General features: G+C 35.2%; 1 protein-coding gene across 1 annotated transcript in view; it reads left to right on the plus strand.

Annotated features, from left to right (window-relative positions):
- The window catches only part of LOC115225134 (protocadherin Fat 4), a 549,120-nt gene that overhangs the window by 12,376 nt on the left and 518,810 nt on the right, over nt 1–17,934 (plus strand). The gene's annotated exons all lie outside the window — the stretch shown is intronic.

The raw sequence follows: 17,934 nt of genomic DNA on the forward strand, positions 1-17,934 counted from the left end.
ATGGAATTCTGTAAAATGCCAATAACAGCTGAAGACGTGCAAGATGCGATGATGAGCTGCACAAGAAAGAAGTCTCCGGGGCTGGGTGGTCTGCCCATCGAGTTGTATCTTTATATTCAAGACTTGTGAATGTCTACCGCAACTAGCAGCAGAATACCCAGTACTGTGAGCCATGGTATGGTGGTGCTGCTGATAAATGACCTGAACAAGGGGGAACAAATAGATAATTTTAAACCCATAACTCTGCTGAACACAAATTATAAGATTTTGGACAAGATGTTAGCCAAGAGGTCTGCACCTATCGGAGATACGCTGGTCAGTAGCATGCAGACATGTACTATCCCAAACAGATCTATCCAGAACAACCCCCACCTCATGTGCTACATCATAGAGAGGGTAAGTAAAGAACTTGGCATCGGTGAGGCACTGATCAATTTGGATCAATCAAAAGCTTTTTACAGGGTTGATCACCAATAATTGGAGGCCATCCTTGCAGCAGCTGGTTTTGGTCTTGTTTTCAGAGGGTGGGTCACTGCAATGTACAGTAACATCTGTTCGGTTGTCAAAGTAAATGGCTACCTATTGGAATTGTTTAGCATTACTCGTTCAGTCCATCAAGGATGCCCTCCTTTATCTCTTCTGTACATGCTACTCTCGAGCTATTACTAAGGAAGTTGGATATTTGGAGGGGCATTCCACATGGTCTAGGATGCAGAAGGTTTGTGTTGACTTAAGCGGATGACATCACTGCAATAGTGTCGGACAGCTTGGAAATCAAGGTGATGGGCACTACCTTAAGGGAGTATGAAGCAGTAACAAGAGCAAAGATTAATCAGGACAGGGCAGCAGGCCTGCAACTTGGCACCTGGAGAGACAGGTCCATGCCAACCAGCAGCTTTGTACAATGCTGGATGGAAGAACCAGTTAAATTGCTCGGGGTCTGGTTTAGTCCAGACCTCCAGGTGGACAAGAACAATTTATTAAGTGCAAAAATCCAACATATTCTCTTACAGCTGTTTCAGTTTTGCCCAAAGATTAAATTCTAATAATTAAATCAATGTGCTGGGCAAAATCTCAGAGGAGTAGAAAAGACATAACATTAGGTTATCAGATGTTATGTTTCTAAATCATCTCAACAGACTGAATATCATTTAATTGCTAATTTTGGTATAAACCTGGGCCAGGTTTATACAACCTATTACCCTCTGGTCCAGGTTCATACCAACATTAGTAACTAAATAATATTCAGTCTGTTGAGATGATTTGGAAACAACACCTAATAACCTAACAGTCAGTGGCGACTCATGTATAGGCACTGTGGAACTGCTGCACCCCCTATTTCCACTCAATATTATGAATAACATTCTATATAGTGAGTCCTTTTTTCTTTAATTCTTTCTTTATACTTGTACATTTTATAATTCTTAAGCTTAATGTCAGTAGCCATCCCCTAGTTAATGAAAAAAAAATACAAAAATCCTTGTATAGAACTGTGCTTCACAGTTCCAGTGATGCAGTGTTTGGCTGTTGTGCACATGCTCACATGTCCGAGATAGGAAGCTGCATGCTAGGGAGAGAGAGCACAGTGCTGACCCTTGTATGCTGGTGAAAGGTAGTGTTTCTTTTTTGACTCTGCTTAAAAATGTGTTTATATTCTTGAATGTGGTAAAGTGCAGAATTAGATTATTATCCTGCTTCCAGTTGCAGTGTTGCTGCTAGGATTTGAAAAATAGGGCAGATTTCGCCCCCTTATTTTGTGATTTAGTGGGAATTTTTGAAAAACAAGGGGTAATCTGCAGCAGTGTTCAGCGAACAGATTAAACACACTGACTGGCAGTGGCTAAAATGTGAACTGATCAAGTTTATGTATAAATTTTTATGTTTATTTCCTTTTATACAATATTAAAACAACAGCTAAAAATTTTCTGAAGCAGAACCCCTACTAATTTATCTATTAACCAAGCTGCTACTGCTAATGATATATTTTTCTACTCCTCTGATGAGATTTTGCCTAATAAATGATTTAATCATTGGAATTTAATTTTTGGGCAAAATTGAAACAGCTGTAAGAGAATATGCTGGATTTTTGCAGTTAATGAATTATATTAATGCTACATCTCCATTTTCTGAATTTTAATTTGAATATTTATTAACCAAGATTTTTGTAGACGGAAAGTGAATGACGCCTATCGTATATATACAAATATTCAAATTAAAATATTACTATTCTAAAAAAATAATAGGCAATGAACATGTAATTCATTGGATATTTTTATCCCTTAATGAGGCTATTATAACCTCTAATTACATATGTATGTGTGTGTGTGCGTGTTTTGTCCCTCCGCCATCACTTGACAATCGATGCGGTGTGTTTATCCCCATAACTTACCGGTTCGACAAAGCAGCCGATGGAATAAGAACTAGGCTTACAGAGAATAAGTCCTGGGGTCAAGTTCTTCGACTAAAACGCTTTAAGGCGATGCTCCAACATGGCCACAGTCAAATGACAAACAAGTAAAAGAATATAAGAATATATATATGTATATATGTGTGTATGTATATACCTGTATATATATTTACATACATACATATATTTATTAATCTATATATATAAAACTGTAGTTGTGTGAGTGTCTGTCTCCTACGATTTAGATTCCTAACTCCTCCCACATTTTGCGGTGCAGTTTAACCAAATTCGGGTATCTTATAGTTGTGATTCATATCGAGCCCGTCTGAGTATTAGCGCGCGTCTACGATGAGTCTACGATTTTAAAAATAATTTAACATCATTTTTTATTCCATTTTAATGCATAATTTTTCGTGTGTCGATGGCGGCGGAGTTGGCGTCCATGGTCACACCTGCACCTGTTTGCTTCTCCCCCTTCTTCCCTCCCTCGTGAAGCTGTGGGGAAGGGAGTGTAAGGAAATCAACGTCGTAATGCGTTGTCAAGGAGACACTGAGTCAACGATTTAAAAAAAAAATTACCATAATTTTTTATTCCATTTTTAATGCATTTTTTTGCTATAACTCTCTAAAAATGCTTATATAGTTATTTCCCTTACAAACCCGAGCAACGCCGGGCGATACTGCTAGCATGTAATAAATATTCATGTATAAACCCGAGGAGAGGAGAGAGAGAGAGAGAGAGAGAGAGAGAGAGAGAGAGATATATGATATTTTACGAAGTTATTCGAACAACGACTTTTTCACTTCACCTGGAAGATACAAAGAATCTGTCAGTCAGAACTTGTAAATTGCAACTTTTCATTGATCAATCACATAAATGTTTCCCCAACTGCTCTCACATTAGATACCAGGCATTATAATATATTATTATACTAAGAAGTCTTTACTTAGTCATTTGATTTGTTAGGGGTATTAGTCAAATCTTCATATTATCTTCTGTCGTCTTAAAAATACTAAGGGCTTATTGGATAATGAATTTCTCCTGTTCAAAACTGTTATGTTTTTGTTACTGAGTCTACTTGGGAGCTGACTTCGGGGTTAAGCATCAACTACACCTTTTATGTGAGATAATAATGCGGATACTCAATGAAACTAAATTAACATTCTTTCAAGTTTTTCTGTGTAAAGCTGCCAAACAGGTAAGTACAAGACCTTTAATATTCTCAGTGAAGAGAGAAAAGTTGTTTTGCGTAATATTAAGGCGAGACTATTAATTTCTTAAACGTTGTCACTAAACTTAATACACGGTGCGTCTGAAAAACGACTTTTATATAACTGAATGATTGAAGGTTTGCATTTTTAGCAGCTAAATAAACATTTGAAAGAAAACAAAATTTGGGGCGATCACTAACTTTTTTCAACAATTTTTCTATTCAACAACGTTGCATGAAATTATCACTTTTAGACTTGTTTGGTATTTAAAGCTTAACTGCAAAAAATAACAAATGGTTTGATAAACATGAATTTCTGTTGTTAACATATGCTCAGTCTTTTCCAATCACAATTACTATGGAAACAACATGTGTGTGTGTACACACACACAGTAATCCCTCGACTATCGTGGGTATTACGTTCCAAACCCCCCGCGAGGGGTGAAAATCCGCGAAGTAGAAACCGTACTGTACTGTATATGTTTAAAATTATTTTTATAATTTGTATATATTTATTTTACAATAAATGTAAAGCAACACCACGGAGGAATCGACATAAGCTTAAATAATAAACCGCGTAGGGCGAGGGATTAACGCATAAACAATATTTAATACATGCCGAACCGATTTCCAGCCAAAATGCAGAATCCATCAACATTTCTTTCTCATTTCATCACCTCTCACGTCTGATGAAAATATTTCCATGTTCATGAATGTGTATAAACAAAAGGGAATGGAAAATAAAAAGAAAAAATGAGGGAAAGAAAAATGTGGGAGTTAGCCTTATTTGGAGCCGTGTGTACTTGGTTTCGATTCCTGCTCAATGCCTTCTAAAGACATAGGTTCACTACTCTGGGCCCAATGCTAACATATGTATGTTGTGGCTTACTTTCAGAAAAATGAATGTAGGACGTCCCTGGCCTCTACATTTATTTATTAAAAGCGATTATAAGTCCACGAACAGAATGTTCGGAGGCTTATAAAGTTGTTAAGATGGCCCTGTCTCTTGGTTACCGCGTATTCTTCACAAATTGACCCGAGGAAGAAAAGTATGAACATCTTACTATCCCATTCATACTCCGAAAACCTTTTAGACACCATATCAACTTGGGCAACCACACCATCATTCCTCCAGTATATTTCCTCCATCAGGAGTCACAGATAGTTCTGGAAATGAAGAGGTAATAGATCTTTTTAAATGTGAATTTATTTTATTTTTAACATTAATGGTTAAAAAAATCTACATTTAACTTGATAACTATTAGTATTATAAAATAGAAATATATTTATAAATGAACTAACTAGATAACAATGAAGTGATGGGGAAAGGGTTTAATCTCGGAATTTATATCAATTTCTTTGTTTCCTTACAAAACTCTATCTGCTACCTACGTCATATCCTAAGAGGAAAAGAAAAACGGTTTTCTGTTACATTCCTTATTATAAACTAATTGAAGAAAGACTAGAAAAGAACAACACCTGTTGCTTACTGCCCGTCTTTCTTACTGTCTATCTAACCTTATTGCTTATCAAGGTTGTTTCTCTTATAAAAGTCGTACCTTCCCCTTCAGGGATGTGTGTATATGCATGCTTGTCTAATTGTGTGTTCGTGCGTATGTGTTGTTTGTGTATTTACGCCGGTCGCATTATTGTTTGTCTTTATATCGTGTCACCTGTCGTCTCGCGGCTGCATAGTAAAGTACTCGAACGAAAACATGTTGCTAAGGAAACAGAACTAATGCTATACTCTTTCACACAAAAGATAAGAAACCGGTTTCATTCGTGACCTTTTGTTCTATTCTGTTTCAGAAACCTTTTGTGTTTATGTGTACGTGTGTGTGATATTTCTATTCATATTTCTTGTAGTTCGACGCCAAACAAAGTAAAAGCGTTATTTTACATTAAGACTTATTGTTTATACAAATGAACATTCTGAGGATTACTTTTAAACGACAGGTTGTTGTTTCAGATATTGAAAGACATACAGAGTGTAACTATAGTGAAGTGAAAAAAAAAAAAAAAAAGAAGAAATAGATATGTTCATATTTTTCTCTTCGCAGGAAAATTTGACATACATAATCACCTATTCCTTTATTCCTCTCTCCCTGCGCGCGCGCACACACGCACACACATGCTCGCGCGCAGACACACACACAGGCAAACACTGATTATTTTACCGACTGGGACAACCTGCTTTGCTGAAGAGAGCTAATCAGACCGAAACATGCCCATTGTTTTCGTCAGATGGGTTTAAAGACCACATTCACTTTAATCTGTATGAATGAGTGTGTACACTTATGCATACATTCACCAGTTTAAATTAGGCAAGTATATCCCAGAAAATGAAGTCCTATTTTTAGTTTTCACTGTATCCATTCCTAATTCAAAACAGTAGATTGTGATTTAAGGGAAATCTGGTTGCTAAATCTGACACGAAATAAACTTTTATGTTGTGTAATCCAAAATCAGCCTTAGTTGAAAAACCACCATAAAAGGCATTCTAGTTGGAACAAACCTGCTCTTTATATTTTTAGTATTGCCTTTATTGATGGTTGTGGTTTGTGTGAGTTTGGGCTGTTACATTAAGCAGGCTGAGTGACAACTAGTGTGCTTATGAATGTGCTTTGTGCTAAGATGTCTGTTTGCCATACTTACCATATGCCTGTTCTATTATTTATGTAAAAATATTTCAGACAAAACTAAAATATGTAAAAGATATAAACTTGTATAAAAACAAACTAGCCTATTTATATTTTGAATTACTTTATAATTTGTAATGAGTTTTTTTTCTCACCTCATCATTTGATATATTTTGTTTGGTATCTCTTCTTCTAGATTGGGTTGCCTCAATCTGCACAGATGTTCCTCCAATAGTCACTGCTCTCCATCACTGACTTCAACTTGGGCACTGATAGGCTGCTGTGAATCATTAGTCTGTCAACATATGTGGTAGCTGGTTGATCTCTGCTCCTATTGGTTCTCAGAGTAACACATTCTTGATGCATTTGTTCATGGCCTGGTAGCAGTGCCCAACAAAATGGTGTCTGCTGGCTCTGATATTGGGGAAAGTTCCTGTAGAGGTCTTTATTGGTCACCCACTGTTACCATTTGATATTCAATGCTTGTTGGAGTAAGCAGGTGTAGCACCCATCTAGTCGTTCCTATAATGTTTTTGTCAGGGTCTAAGTTTTAGACCTGTAAAGTAGCACACTTTCTACTATTACTTTGAAGAACATAAATTTTTTGTCTTCTCAGGAGTGATGACTATCAAATCATGTCTAGTTTACTGATGGCATTCCAGGCTTGGGCCTTTTTTGTCTCAAGATCTTTCTCTGATGAGGATAACCATGCACTGAGGTATCTGAAGTCTTCAACTTGTCTTATGTCATCTCCAATGAGTGATTTGAGAGTTCCAGAGGCATTGAACATCATCACCTCAGTCTTGTTAGTGTTTATGTGCAGTCCCTACTCCTGAGCTGCTCTTCCAATTCATGCCAGGAATGCCTGAGCATCAAACATGGATTCAGACATCAAGCATAAATCATCTGCATCATCTGTGTCAGTGATACACTTCTCTGGTTTGTTTCAGTTACTCTCTGCAGAGTGAAACTGAGATGTTGGTGATCTTTTAGGATGCATCTCATCACATAGTCCACCACACTGATAAAGAGATATGAAGCTAGCGTATATTCCTGTAGTACTCCTGCCTTGATTTCAAAGATGTCAGTTTTCACATTAGAAGATAAGACTTTTGCAAAGGCTTTGGAGTACATGATGCTGATGGCTCTCACAATCTTTTCAGGGATTCCATACACACTGAAGATTTTAATTATCTTTCTGCTGACTGGGTTGAATGCTTTCTTGAAGTTCATGAATGTCAAAACATCAAGGATGTTCTTAGACTTAACATTTCAGTGATTCTTCGCAGAGTGAAGATGTGGGAAATAATGTAGCATCCTTCTCTAAATCTGTTCTGGTCGTTTTGATGTAATTGACTGAAGTATGTTCTCACTCTCTTCAGCAGCATCTTGTTATGAATCTTTGCTGCTATTGGATAAGACTAATTCCTCTGTAGTCTTCCAGCAGTGTCAGATTTCCTTTCTTGGGGATGGGAACAATATCACATCTGGACCATACCTCTGGTGTGTCACCATTTAAAGTCTTGTATACTTTGAGATGTTCTTCCACATTTTGCCAGGAATCCTATCTGGTCCAGTTGCTTTATTATTAATCAATTCCTTCAGATATCTATCCAGTTTGAAAATAGTGAAATCTTTAGTATTTATGGGAAATTCTCTTTCAATGATATTCTTAGTTTGAAATGTACTGTCAGTTGTTTGACTATCTGTGGAAGCAAGGAGCTTTTCAAAATGGACTTTACAGAGGTTCAGACGTTCCGTAGGAGATTAAGCCGTTAGAGTAAATCTGTTTGTATACTTCTGGCTGGTGACTTCATTACAAATCTTCCACACTTCAGCACACTTCTTGTCGACAGCTGTGTTGATCCCAGCGATTCCTTCTACATATCGAACTATGTTTTTGTTGTGCATTTCATTTAGCTTTCTGATATCCTGTTCAAAGATGTCTCTGTTTTGGGGAGTGGCATTGGCTCTCTTTACCTTTGCTGCCATTTATCCCTCTTTCTCTCTGATTCATGACATCTATGTCCTCCCACGGGTCCCTTTTCCTCATCCTGGTCTTCTTGGGCACACACATCTCTGTCAAGTGTTTGTGTGCATCACAAAGAGCTTTGTAGAGATTGGTATTTGATCCCTCTGATTGCAGATGCTCTTGAGTACAGAGAGCATCAAAATGGATTCTGCTTTAATGTGGTATCTGTTAGCCAAGTTAGCATCCTGTAGCAGAGTTGACCAGTTATAAATAATCAGGATTTTCTTTTGTCTGTTTGTTCTAAGACTCAGTTGGAGAGTCAAGTTACAATCTGATGGTCTGCATAGAGGGTGTCAGAGGTGTTATATCCTCACAGTTCCAGTCTGTTCTTTCACTTTTTGTTGTCTATATGTCTCTCTAATCCATTGGCATGTTCAATTTTCCAGAGCTTTGGTATAGTTTGGTATACTTTTCTAAATAGCCTCATTTTAATGACAGTGAATATTACTATAAATTATAAGGCTATTTGCGTATAGCTAAAATGGCTTAGTTGGGAGAGCATTAGACTAAAGGAACTTTAACCCTGGTTCAGTTCCTTGTTTAGGTGAGTTGATGAGGTTCTACTTTGTATTTGAAATTATTACTAAGCAAGATCTCTAGTTTAACTTAGTTGGAGGAGTGATATAAGGGGAGGTGTTTTTGGTTACAGATGTCATTAGGTGTAGGTGTGGCTGTGTGGTTAAGAAGCTTGCTTCCCATCCACATAATTTCATAGTAGAAGACGAGTGTCTTCTACTATAGCCCTTGGTTGATCAGAGCCTTGTGAGTGGATGTGATTGATAGAAAATGGAAGAAGTTTGTTGTGTATATGTGTGTGTATGCGTTGGTGTCTCCTTGCCTTTATGTTACATGGTAGTTGTAAACGAGGACCATCATATAAGTAGTGTCCTTTGTTTCCAATCTTCTGTGAAAGCATGTGCAGCAAAAGGGGTAATGTTACCTTACTTGAAATCAAGCAAGAGTTGGCAACAGAAAGATAACCAGCTGTAGAAAATCTCCCTCAACAAATTCCATCTGACCAATGCATACTTGAAAAAGTGGACGTTAAAATGATGATGATAATAATGATATACTGCTATATAATCATTGTTCAAACATTTGAATCAGATGAACTTATGGAGATTATCTCCTTCTTTTTTTGGGTTGAAACATCCATAGAGGGTGTTTACTAACTGCTTGTATATTCCCAGTTAATCAGTGTTTTGCAGCTTACAGTATTACATACATGTGACTGTACTATATTTTATTTAGTATGCAGATGTATTTTTTCTCATTCTTATTACTTTCTTTGGAACTTCTTTCTCAACAGTCACAAGTTACATATTGAAACCTTTATTTGGCTGCTTGATTTGCTATAATAATCCCACAAACCTCACCATACCAAAACAAGGCAAGAACACAATAGATAATGTAATCCTTGATACCAATAAAAAGATGGGATGTTTACAGTGCTCAATCAATTTTTTTTCAGCCCTAAAAGATGACAGGCAAAGTTGACCTCAGTGGCATTTGAACTCAGAACCAAAGGAGTCAGAACAAATATTACAAAGCAATTTGTTCAAAGCTCCAATGATTTGACCACTCCTATCATTATAATAAGCATTCCTTTATAATAATAAAATGACATTTTTTTTTCCATCCTGAAAATTCACATAACTTTCTTTTTCTCACATCCAACTGCTTTATCATGAACAAAATAAGTTATTGACTAACATCACAATTGGTATATTTGCTTATGTACCTCTTTACTTCTGTGTCAAATAGTCAAGTAAAATCCTCCCAATAAGTGAGTGATATTTTTCTTTATATGCATGAATCATTACACCAAAAAGTTTTATGTAATTAGTTAAAATAGATTAAACATTGTAGAATGTTAGTTACCTTTTAAACTACTTTAAAAAAATCTGCTTCCATACTCAAGTCAATGAATAAGCATGTCTTCATAATTGTTGCTATTTTCAATGTAGCAGGGAATTGCCTTTTATTATACTCCCTTGTTCTCTTTAGAATTCAAAAGGCAAGTTTTAAAACCCTTTTTTGTAGAATAGTCATGTCCAGTAGAAATGAGATTGATACAATTAGAATATCAATTTGGATGTCTAGCTCCATGGCATAAATTTTCTGAAGTAGAATTAACTGTAGTTTCTCAGCCACAAATCTATATCAATCTGATGCAGCATAAAAAGAAACAAACATTTTCTTTGGACAAAATATAAAGCCAACTTTTGTAAAAGAAGAGATATAGTCACTTGTTTTCAACCAAGTGTATAACTGATCTAGAAGCGAAATAACTGTAGGTGGATAGAGACGATATCTTAATTATGAACTCATATAGAATTGTTTGCATTTAAACTGACCGAAGGATATTTCATGTGTATTTTCATATCAAATACAAGTTCTATATTTGACATATAGTCTGAGAATACTACCTTCATAAACCACCCAACAATGTAAAACTAGAGTAAAGAGACATAACCAATTTATTTAGAGGAATATTGCAGTGACTTAAATCAACTCAGTATATTGCTGGTACTTTGTCTTATTTGAAGTGTAAAGGAAAAGAAGTGAATTGATCAATGAAAGAAAAGGTATTTAGAAAATATTTTAGAAAATATTCTACCAATCTTTGAAGTGTCACATTTATCTACTACATATGTGGAAATCTGTAGGTGTGTTTGTTTGTGGCATTGTTATCTAACTCCTACATCATTTTATCGATTTTGATGAAACTTGACACCTGAATAGAAATCATATCTGGAAAACTAGTGACATACTTAGATTGTTGAAAAAAATCGATAATAGGGACCCTGGAAGGGATTCTTATATCTACTACATATAACTAATATATCTTTAAATATCCAAGGGAAATAACCCATTTGCTTCTGAAAGGGACCCTTATATATAAGCAAGAGAAATAACACATTCATGTTCATAAATTATTTCGTATAAATCGAATTGAGTATGCTTATTTCTTAGTATTTGAACTATTTGAGTTATTTTTGCAATTTATCCAGTACAATGCTTAAGCAAGTAAATAGTGTTTTCCTAAACAATAAATCCACTTATTTTGGTTTGGTAACTTATTCACGAATATACCAACACTAGCGCCGCTGAGGGTAATATTCTCTGAACGCACAAAAGCTTTTTTCAGAGTCATTTATTTTGAATTGTTATTATCTCATATCTGATTTGCCTGTTATTACATAATATGCTTCACGATTTTAGTATACATACTTTATTAGTATTTCCTCCTGAGTTCTATATACTCTGGGAATGTTTTAAAGCCCTTTTCGGGGCTACTTTATTTGAATTCTTACTATTGGGTAATTTCATGTTATTATATAACTGACTTCACAATTTGGGTATTCCAAAAATTCCAAAAAACAAGATCCTGTGTAAGACAGTTTGGTATTCTCAATAAATGCACAAAAACTGTTTTAAGGGCTACATACTTTGTATTATTGTTACTGGATTAGCAAAGCAATTATGAGAACAGAACCAAGAGATAAGCCCCACATTCCTGGGAATTACCGGGTATGTCAGCTAGTATATATGTGTATGTGTGTGTATATGTATGTATATGTGTGTTTATATATATATATATATATGTGTATATATGTGTTTATATATATGTGTGTGTTTATATATATATATATATATGTGTATATATGTGTTTATATATATGTGTGTGTGTATATATATATATGTGTATGTGTAGATATATGTGTGTGTATGTGTATGTGTAGATATATGTGTGTGTATGTGTGTATATATATATATGTGTATATGTGTGTTTATATATATATATGTATGTATATATATATATATCTATGTGTGTGAGTGTGTATGTATGTATATCATCATTGTTTAGCATCTGCTTTCCATGCTAGCATGGGTTGGATGGTTCAACTGGGGTCTGGGAAGCCAGAAGGCTGCACCAAGCCCAGTCTGATCTGGCAATGTTTCTATGGCTGAATGCCCTTCCTAACGCCAACCACTCCATGAGTGTAGTGGGTGCTTTTTACGTGCCACCGGCACAGGTGCCAGACGAGTGTGGCAAACGGCCACGATCAGATGGTGCTTTTTACGTGCCGTGAATCCAACCAACTAAGGGATAGTATCTAATCCAATATAATGGTGGTAGAATAACCAATTATTAATACACAACTGTTAGTTATTGAGTGGCAATTACACTACTGAGCGTAATAAATGGGCGAGGGTAAAAAGTGGTTTTACCCCTAATTTATACTATGTTGCTATAGTACACAGTTTAAATTTATTTACTGCTGAGCTATTATGACTATGCTTGTGCACTAACTTTGAATCCATAATGTATAAAGATGGAGCTGTCTTGCACATGTGTTTGCCTCGTGTTTTCGGTACATGTTATAGCTACATAATTATGCATTCCTTAGCGATCCTACTGATGAGCTACAGATACCAAATTAATTTATTTGGTCATTAATAGCGAAACTCGAGTATAGGATTAAGTAATTTTTTATTCACCCTACTCCCTATTAGCAGTATGTCTTAAGAATTCCTTTTTTCGTGGTTTGGGTTTAACTGCCCTTTCTAGCATGTAAGAAGTCCTGTCAAGGGTCTTATCTCCATGTATATATCTTTATACACTCTTATATACAAAAATATTTTGTTTTCTGATTTTTATTAGCCTTGCAAACCACTGGTAATAAATGATTTTAATGTTTTACCCTCATACTTATATATATATATCTAATATAATAAATGCAAAAGCTAATTTCTGTGTCCCCCCTCTCACTATTCAATGATACTCCTACTGTTCCTCATGATGAGGTGAGAGTAATAGTAGACATAGAGATGGTGAGGGTGGTGGCAAAGACAGACAGAGAGAGAAAGAGAGACAAAGAAATTTAGGGAGAGTTGATGATGTTTTATTAAAAGTAGTTGTATTGATGGTGGCAGTGGGAGTAATAATAAAAGAGAGAGAAAGAGATAGATGATGTATAACTTTGTTAAACCCTGTCTCTTTGACAGAAATTCCTGTGGTCAACATACTGAATGTTTAGTGATGACTGCATGCCACCCTTTTTCATTATTTCCCCCATCCTAAAAGAGGTTACCATCCTTGAACTCATGTCTTCATGCCAATAGCTATATACAATTGTAAAAAACTAAATAAATAAGTATTTGGTAAAAAAATTCCAAATTGAAAGAAATCCCTCCCTCCTCCCTCTCCAGTTGAGCAATGGGATTGGTAGATGTTCTGCTTTAGAAATTTATTGAGGATTAGTGGTGGGGATGTGCAACAATGTTCTCAAGGAGACACTGGGTGCCACCAAGAATGAACTGGCTAGTCTGTTCTGGAGGACTTTCCAGTTGATAACTATCATGGATAATTTCCAGATGTCTTTGGAGGGTGTTACTGGTTTGAGACAAGCTCTATAGGTACGGATGTGCTGTCAGATGGACTTGTTTGAGGTGCACCCAGAGTGACGAAACTGTGCTGCATGCCCTCATTCAGTGTCCAGGCTTTGCTGACTTATGGGGTTATGTTGAATAGCTGCTGTCACACGTGGAATGGATCTGTCTGTCAGCCCAGTCTGTAGTGATGATTGCACCTCTGCCCTACTTCACTTGGGCAGGCAAGGCAGTTTTTTTCTTTGCCTGGTGGCTATAGCAAAAGAGGTTGTTTGGCAGTCAAGGCTGAAAGGCTGAGAGGACTGATACATTCTTCTTTGGTAGAGCTCTCAATGACTTTTTCAAGTTTCACTTGAAAAGGAAATTGAGAGTGGAGAGGGAAGTGCTGTCCTCGAATGAGCTTATTGAAAGGCGGGTGAAAGTTGCAAAAATGGCAAGAGTGGGTGGTACCTCTCTAAGTGTAGACCTGTGAGTCAGAGAGAAGAAATTGGAGAAGGCACTTGCTCATAGGGTTTCAGGGAAATCTGAGACAGTGAGATTCCTTGATTATCCCCAGAAGAGTTGCTGAATCAGGAGGGCCACATCTCTATCATCCTACTTTTTTTTTTACCTTTGTATGCTATGCATTTTATCATTTCATCATTATATGTAAACCCCCACACTTTATGTCTATCTTTGTATTGTCCCCCTCATCCTCTGCCCTTGTGGCAAATAAATGAAATTATTGTTATTATTATTATTATCATTATTATTAAGGCGGCATACTGACAGTATCGTTAGTATGCTGGGCAAAATGCTTAGCGGCATTTCTTGTCTTTACATTCTGTGTTCAAATTCAGCTGAGGTTGACTTTGCCTTTCATCCTTCTGGGTTGATAAATTAAATACTAGTGAAATACTGAGGTTGATGTAATCGACTAGTCTACTCCCCACAAATTTCAGGCCTTGAGGTTATAATAGAAAGGATTATTATTATTATTGTTTTCATTACTCGAAGAAAAAGGCATTTTATAGTTTCAGTTTCTTGAAGTTTTCTTTTGATTCTTCTTTGGTGGAAGTTAAAATTCTGAAGAATAAAGTTAAACATTAGTGATGGGAAAGTGAGTTGGTAATGGAAAATGATGAAATTAGAGATGATCAGTTGAGCAGGGTAATCACTTGAGTGGATCTTTTATTGGATTTATGAAGGTCAAGAAGATAGAAAGGTATATTAAGGAAGGTGAAATCAGTTCTGGTTTTCTCTGGTATGTTATGTGTATATGTGTTTGTGTGTATGATTATGTGTAGATTATTTATTTGTTTGCAGTTTTATATTTTTTAAAAAGTGTAATGAAATATCAAAAAAGTGATTTTTAAATGAAAGGCTTAGATTTAAAATTTTGAGCAGTGTATATATGTACTGTATACTTTTATTTAATATGTATGCACTTATTGTTTATATCTTTTATGTATTTGTTTTAATTGCTATGTTTATATGTTCTTGTCTTTTTGTGTGTAGTTGTGAATGTTTGTGTGTATGTATGTGTAAATGTACATGTTTATTTATTTATCTGCTTCAGTTTTTAGAAAGGGAATATTAAAATAGTGGTTTAAATTTAAACTTCTTGATGTATATAAGTTATATGCTATGTAATTCAGTTTGAATTAAATGGAGAACTGGAAATTCTTAGGTTGAAATTTAGTGATAGTAAAGAAAAAAAGAAAAAAATTTCTATAAAATTTTTAACTGTCATGGGAATAATGAAGAATTTTAAGATGTGTTTATATATGAGGGGTTGCTGAAAAGTTCCTGGCTCAGAGGCCCAACCTTCTGAGTTCTACAGGGCTTAGAACAGAAGGACTGCTGTAATAAGTGTGTGAATCTGAGAGGGAAATATGTTGAAAAAATAATTAACTGATCTTCCTGTATTTTCTTTTACCCAAAGCCAGGAACTTTTCAGCACCCACCCCTGTGTGTGTGCATGTGTGTGTGTGTGTGTGTGTGTGTGTGCACGCTTGTGCATATGCGTGTGTGTGTGTGTGTTTGTGTGTGTGTGTACATATGTGTAAAATTGTATTATATTTCTTCTGGTCCATTTCCACTAGAGAGTTACTTAAAATAATGTATTAACATATTTTAATTAGCATAGTTTATTATATTTTACAATTTATTATATTTTCATATGTGATATATGTTAATTGTTATGTTTTATACCAGTATATATGAAATAGAACTACATAGCACAAAGTGTTATATAGTATGTAAAATATATATATTGAAAAACTTGTAACTTCATTCTCTATTTCAGTGACTAAGTTAATATCCCCTCATATTTTCTATATGTTTATATAAATAAATAACTCAATACATATACATGCATAAACCTTAAAATTACCCAATCTTTTAGAATTGCTCTATCTTGCTGGTTACATCTATCATTTTAAATGTGGCCAAGCCAATATAGACAGCATTCCTAGAACATAAAAGCTCTTGGGCATATATATATATATATATATATATATATATATATATATATATATATATATGAGGGGGTGCTTATAAGTTCTAGGCTTTGGGTAAAAGAAATACAAGAGAATTAGTTAATTATAATTTTATTCAACATATTCACCTCTCGAATTCACACACTTTCTGCAGCAGTCCTTCAGTTTTTCTAAGCCCTGTACAAGAACTCAGAAGGTTGGGCCTCCAACCAGGAACTTTTCAGCACCCCCTTGTAAGTATCTTGATATTGGTCACCCTGTCAGTCCAATGTATATCAGATATGCTTTGCAATCACTATAGTGTTTAAATATATACAAGCAAGAAAAGAGACTCAATTCAGTTAGAATGCATCAAGACTCTTTCCTTGCTAAATAGAGTTCATACCCCTCTATTCCTGTTCCATTACCAGCTCTGTGTTATGTATTGGCATAGAAACAAATCCCTCAATGACTGAGCCCACTTAATAATAAATAGAAATGATTGCAATATGTAAGCAGAAGGAGTATTTTATAATTGGTAAATAACATATCCTGTAATTGAGCTCAAACCTTTTGAGGAAGTCTAGAGATGGTACTTCTGGAAAATATTGCCTAAAAGCAACAGAATTAATCACATTTTGATGGATATTTCTCATAAAGTAAAAAAAAGGACTTATCTTAACTTGACTAAATCTAATAAATGCAAAAGCTAATTTCTGTGTGTCCCCTCTCTCACTATTCAATGACACTCCTACTGTTCCTCATGATGAGGTGAGAGTAATAGTAGACATAGAGATGGTGAGGGCAGTGGCAAAGACAGACAGAGAGAGAAAGAAAAAGAGAGGGAGAGAAAGAGAGACAAAGAAATTTAGGGAGAGTTGATATTATTTTGTTAAAAGTAGTAGTGTTGATGGTGGCAGTGGGAGTAATAATAAAAGAGAGAGAAAGAGGGAGATGATGTACAACTTTATTTAACCATGTCTCTTTAACAGAAATTCTTGTAGCCAACATACTGAATACTATCATTTTTGTTTTATTTTTTGCTTTCTTTAATACACACACACACACAAAATATACACTTCAATTGAAATAAAGTTTCCCCAAAATTAAACACATCTAATATAAAAGATGTGAATGTCAGTGTTTCACACTTTTTCAACTTCAATAAATCCTTTCTACTGGAAGCACAAGACCTCAAATTTTGGGGGAAGAGATTAAGTTGATTACATTGACTCCAGTACATAACTGGTACTAATTTTATTGACCTCAGCAGAATTCGAACTCAAAACCTAATGGCAGACAAAATACTGATAAGCATTTCGTCTGGCGTGCTAATGGTTCTGCCAGCTTGCTACCTTAATGTAATATAATAATAATATAATAAATGTGAATGTTAGTGTGTCAGTGTGTCACACTTTTTCAACTTTACTCCTAGAGGCCATAGCCCAACATATACTATTTTGGAATCAGGCTGACTTTGTGAGTAAATTAAAAACAAATCCTGAAATTTTGAATTTCCAAGTTTTCTTTACTGTGATTGTTTACAGTGATTTGTTTTTTTGCGTGACTTTTTACGACAAATTTTTTTGTACAATAGTAATTTTTATAATATAAAGGCTAACTCCATGAGTAAATTAAAAACACTCTGGGCTGAATCCAGATCTGCAATCCTGAAATTTTGGATTCTTATGTTTTCATTACTGTGACTGTTTCCAGCGATTGTTTTTTTTTTTACATGATCTTTTGCAATGAATATGATCATCATTGGGATATGACTTTGGAGGAAGTA

Source organism: Octopus sinensis, linkage group LG2, assembly GCF_006345805.1.
Source record: "Octopus sinensis linkage group LG2, ASM634580v1, whole genome shotgun sequence".
Lineage (NCBI taxonomy): Eukaryota > Metazoa > Mollusca > Cephalopoda > Octopoda > Octopodidae > Octopus > Octopus sinensis.